Here is a 6000-nt window from a genome sequence, read left to right as displayed (position 1 = left end):
TGAGCGCCAGCATTTGTGTTTCAGGTTTAGTTCAGAAATGTGCACTTCTCCCCCTCACTGACCCCTCCTTCCTGTTTTTCTGGTAGCTCTGCTGATTCAAAATGCCTCCCTCAGGATATAATAGAGGCCAGGGACACGATGCCAAACAAGCAGCATGATTTAGAGTAATTGAGGCCCCTGGGTGCATTTCTCTACTTTACCAGCAGTTTGATAACTAAAGACTATAAACTTGGAATAGTGAGTCTAATTCCCTGTAGACTCTTTGGTTCAAAATTCAACTTCTACACAATTTTATAGGAACCAACAATGGCTTTGGATTTTAGGGGAAAATAAGCTTCAGTTCTTTAGCTATATTATAATATGATATTTTCTAATGTTGAGAAGCTATGAAGGAAAAGAAACCAGAGTTGGTAGCATTCTTATTTCTAAATTAATTTTTAGAGTTGCCTTTCCCCATGTATTGCTTATCATACTATATAACAAACTCAAATGAATGAAGATATTCATCAAGCAAAACATAGTTGGATTATACATCTATGCAAACTGGGCTTTAAACAAACACAAAGTAAAATGGCAACTGTGTAGCAAATGCTGTTGTAGAATCCATTAATTTGCATGTTAGCCTAAAAACAATTAAAAAGTTAAACCAACACTTACTAAGAGCAGATTGGGTACCTTGCCTTGTGCCCTGTGTTGAAGGTAAAACATATGGTTTCTGTAGTGAAGAAGCATCCAGTGTATTGCTGTAGTGTTTCTCCACAAATACATGCTATGCCATCCTCTGCTGCATTTATTAAGATTATATTAAATCTTGTAATAAAGAAGATTATGAGTTTTGAAGTATATAGTCTTAGATCTACTATGTAAACTGTAGTTTAAGTAATAATGCAAAGAAGTGCCCTGCAGTCAAGTAAGTTTGGAAATGCTTTATTAGGCAAAGTCGAGCAGGGTTTCCTCCACGACCCTCCAGGAAAAGGGCTGTGTTCAGCATCTGTCAAACTTACCTGACCTCAGAACCCTCCCCTTAAATATCTCACAGACTCCTAAGGAACATAATTTTATTTTAAAGGGATACTAACCATTTTAAAGCTTTATTATTTATTGATTATTATTATTATTATTATCATTAGTGTATATATGTATAATGTGTGTGTGTGTGTGTTTGTGTGTGGGGTGCATGTATGTATATATATGGAGCATAGTAAGAACAGGGAAGTCAGGAGGTAATTTTTTGGGATCCTCTGCTTCTACCTTTAATATAGGTCCTGAGGATCCAACTCAGGTGTTCACGTTTTTATGTGTCTTTACCTACCAAGCCATCCTGATGTCCTTTAAACATTTTAAAGTTTTGTTTTATTTTATTATAATTGTTTGTGTACATATGTACAATGTATGAAAAGTGATATACTTTTGAAATACTTTTGAAACTTCATTAAAAGGAGGCCTGTTGGGCTAGGAAGTTCCAAGGTGACAGTTCTTACCAAGCTTAGAGATCTGCTATAGGATGCTGCTACTGTAAAGTAGTTAGCCTGTAAGTCTTCACCTAGCTGTTAAGCCCCAAGGAACCCTAGTTCCCATCCTTCCTTGTTTTTGTTTTCCATTACATCTACAACAGGAACACTGTAGAGTGCAGGCAGATGCACTAGCAGAATATCTTTAATGGATGCCAATCTTTGACTCTCCTAAGGCTTCCCACATCCATGATACTTTCATAAACTTGATCATTGTGTCATCAAAAGAGACATTTCCCTGAGCTATTCTTTCAGAGGCAACAGTGAGTGCAGGGCCATAGCTCCCTGGTACTGGTCTGGGCTCCCTGAACTTTCACTGGATCCAGATACCCATTTTATGGAAGATAACTAGTTATGCTTTCAAAGACTTCATTTTATTCAAGCTTACTATTAAATATATAAAATGGTTTGAAGAAGTTTCTCTGGGCATTAGAGATGAGTAATTTAGGTTTAGCGATTGAAGCATTTGCCTGAAGTTATACGATAAAGAGTTAATCAAATGGTCACTGGAACAGAAGAATAACCTTCTCAAATATCATACCTGGGAGTATTCAGTCGATGGGTGGTAGAGTCAGAAGTTTGGTATTTCTTATTCTCGACCAGCTGATGTTGATACTATTGTTTCCTAGTAGACCATGGTGCGAGGGGAAGGATTTGGATCACATTACCTTACATGAATTAAAGCTTAATTGAAAATATGTGGTCAAATTACTTTTCAAAAAGAATATTTGAAGTTGCCATTTAAGTAATTATAAGCCTTATGATTACTTGCTGATGTACTGGTATCATCACTCAAAAACCATAGCTGCTCTTGTTATTCAAGTTTGTCTTTCTCATGTCAAGGAAACTGCATCTGATGTTCTGCATCGAGTTCTCGCTTTTCTACTACCCACTCATTTATATTGTTTATGGCTATCTGTTCCCAGGATTTAAATAGTCAGTTTCTTTCTTTTAATTTAGATCCATCTAATTCTTTACTGTTAAAATATATTTTACAAAGAATGTCTCTGATAAACTGTCCTAGTCCATAACTTAGGGACTCAATTGGTATATATCTGAAAATACTATATATTAGTTTTTTTGTACTCTAAAGAGTACCCTACATAACCTTCATATTTGTATAGAGTCATATTTATTATAAGGTAGGAAATGTGGAATTTTCTTTTACCCTGTGTGAATATATATTGCTGTTTAATAAGAAGCTGACTGGTCAATAGCTGGACATGATAAGGTTAAGGAGAGAGCCAAACTAAGGGCACTGGGAAGAAGAAGGGTGGAATGAGGAGTTGCAAGCAGATGTAGAGAGAGGCAAGATGGACATGCTGTACTGAGAAAAGGTGCCAAGCCACGTGGCAAAGCATAGATTAGAAATATGGGTTAATTTAAATGTAAGAGTTGCTAGTAATAAGCCCTAGCTATTGGTCGAACATTTGTAATTAATATTTAATCTCCATGTCACTTATTTGGGAACTGGCAGGAGGGAAAGAAAAGAAAAGTCCTCCTACACAAATAAGTTTATTTCAGGTTGGTTACAGTGATGTATTTCTTAATATTATGGAGTCTGAGATGCTGGCAGATTTGTAACATCACCTCCTTCCTCAGAGCTCAGTGGTTCTCAACCTTCCTTATGTAATACAGTTTGTCTCATTGTGGGTACCTCCAATGATCAAACTGTTTTGTTGCTACTTCATAACTGTAATTTGGCTTCTGGTATTAATCATAATGTAAACATCTGTTTTTCCAAAGGTCTAAGGTGACTCCTGTAACAGGGGTTGTTTGACTCCAAAGGGGTCACAACCCGTAGGTTGAGAATCACAGCCATAGCTGGTGTCTTCTTTCTGACACCCTAATGAGGCAGAAGGGATAAATAAGATCTGTTATAAGGACACTAATTGTGTGCAATGAGGGTGCAACCTTCATGCTCTGATCACCTCTCCTATTACATTGGAGATTTAGTTCCAACATAAAAATTCTGAGGGAGTCATAGACATCTTTCTTGATATGAATGAAGCACAGATGGGGACAGGATTTATTATATTAAGTGCTTCATTTTCTTTACGTGTTTGTTACCAGATGACTGGACCTTGTATGCAGATGCCTTCAGAGGTCACCTTTTTCCCCATTATTGTATCCCAGTCCCTAGAGATTCCTTTGGTATTTAATAGGAATTTTCTATATATAAAGAGCTAAAATAAAAAGCAGAATCAGCTTGCTTTTTTTTTTTTTAAATTGTAGCATTAATCTTGGATAGAACATCTGGAAAGTTGTTTATATTGACTACAGAGCTTTCTAGATTCCACTCCAGTGATAAGCCAATGGTAATTTTCAACTGTTGTTTAAGTGTTTTAGGAAATACTGGTTTCAATGGGAATATTACTTATGGGATGTAACCGACATTTGTAGTGAATTAATCAAGGAACTAATACATATGAGGAGGTCCTGAAATGGATTATCGGTGATTATCAACTTCTCAACAGTGATACTCTGGCTATAAATATGCCCCATTTTTCATCGTCGATGATTTAATCACAGGCAGTATAGTCAAATGGAAAGACCCAGAAATGTTAAGTCAGAGAGCTCATCGGTTGTATTGACCTGAGGCAACTTATTTAATCTCTCGACGGCATTTTCTTCCTTTGAAAAATTGTAACTACAGGGAGGAGATTGTGACAATTGGATGAAATCTGTGAGACTTATGGAGAGCAGGCACTGTTTGGTTCAGTGTTACATTCTCAGCGAGTGTCAAGTGTGAATATTGACTGCCACGCACTATGCTTAGTAAAACAAATATTTGATGAAAGAAAGAAAGAATAAATCAAGTGTGCAGAGCATGTAGACCAGTGCCTGGCACAACATAGGCACTCAATATGTGATAAATGTTGTGTTAGTTATTAATAAATTACCGCATTTCTTCAGTTACACAAAGCACAGAGAGATTCAAGAACACCCAGCGGATTACAGCTGACTTGGGTTTATTCCACTTTGGATAAAATTGCAGGTGTGTGTTTTAACACTAGAATTAGAAAGTGCTTTCCCTGGCTTTCCATTTGATGAAAAGAGCCATTCAACCCCAAAACTATAGCTGTAGCTAAAATAGAAGTTGTAATAAATTTCAGTTCATAGTAATGTCAAAACATGGTTTCTTGGACTTTTCTACTAATCTATGGCAGAATTACAAGTAAGTGGTCTTAATGCTTTCAGCTGAACTGTTTACCTTACATAGTGCTGTTAAGGTGAGACACAGTGGTAGCAACCACCCAGACCTCTGTGGGTGAGTTTCCTGGCCTGTAATAGGGCTACCCATATTTATCTCTGAACACAGAAGATTAAACAACAGAAAAACTGGAATTCTAGTCCCAGTGCTTCACATGAGTTAAATTATTTGACTGAATTTCTTTTTTTAATTTTATTGATTTTTTATTGAGCTCTACATTTTTCTCTGCTCCCCTCCAGCCTCTCCTCTCACCTTCAACCCTCTCCCAAAGTCCCCATGCTCCCAATTTACTCAGGAGATCTTATCTTTTTCTACTTCCTATGTAGATTAGATCTATGTATGTCTCTCTTAGGGTCCTCATTGTTGTCTAGGTTCCCTGGGATTGTGATTTGTAGGCTGGTTTTCTTTACTTTATGTTTAAAAACCACTTATGAGTGAGTACATGTGATAATTGTCTTTCTGTGTCTAGGTTACCTCACTCAAAATGATGTTTTCTAGCTCCATCCAATTGCCTGCAAAATTCAAGATGTTGTTTTTTTCTGCTGTGTAGTACTCCATTGTGTAAATGTCCCACATTTTCCTTATCCATCCTTCCATCAAGGGGCATGTAGGTTGTTTCTAGGTTCTGGCTATAACAAATAATGCTGCTATGAACATAGTTAAGCACATGTCCTGGTGGCATGATTGAGCATCCTTTGGATATTTACCCAAAAGTGGTATTATTGGGTCTTGAGAAAGGTTGTTTCCTTATTTTCTGAGAAATTGCAACACTGACATCCAAAGGGGTTGTATCAGCTTGCAATCCCACCAGCATTGCAGGAGTGTTTCCTTTCCCCCACAACCTCTCCAGCATAAGTTGTCATCAGTGTTTTTAATCTTGGCCATTCTTACAGGTATAAGATGGAATCTCAGAGTTTGTTTTGATTTGCATTTCTCTGATGACTAAGGATGTTAAACATTTCCTTAAGTGTCTCTCAGTCATTTTAGATTCCTCTGTTGAGAATTCTCTGTTTAGGTCTGTGTTCCATCTTTTTTTAAATTGGATTATTTGTTCTTTTGATGACCAGTTTCTTGAGTTCTTTGTATATTTTGGAGATCAGACCTCTGTCTGATGTGGGGTTAGTGAAGATCTTTTCCCATTCTGTAGGTTGTCATTTTGTCTTGTTGACCATGTCCTTTGCTTTATAGAAGCTTTTCAGTTTCAGGAGGTCCCATTTATTAATTGTTTCTCTCAGTGTCTGTGCTGCTGGGGTTATGTTTAGGAATTGGTTCCCT

Source organism: Arvicola amphibius, chromosome 8, assembly GCF_903992535.2.
Source record: "Arvicola amphibius chromosome 8, mArvAmp1.2, whole genome shotgun sequence".
Taxonomy (NCBI): Eukaryota; Metazoa; Chordata; class Mammalia; order Rodentia; family Cricetidae; genus Arvicola; species Arvicola amphibius.
Note: the sequence above shows the minus strand (reverse complement) of the source record.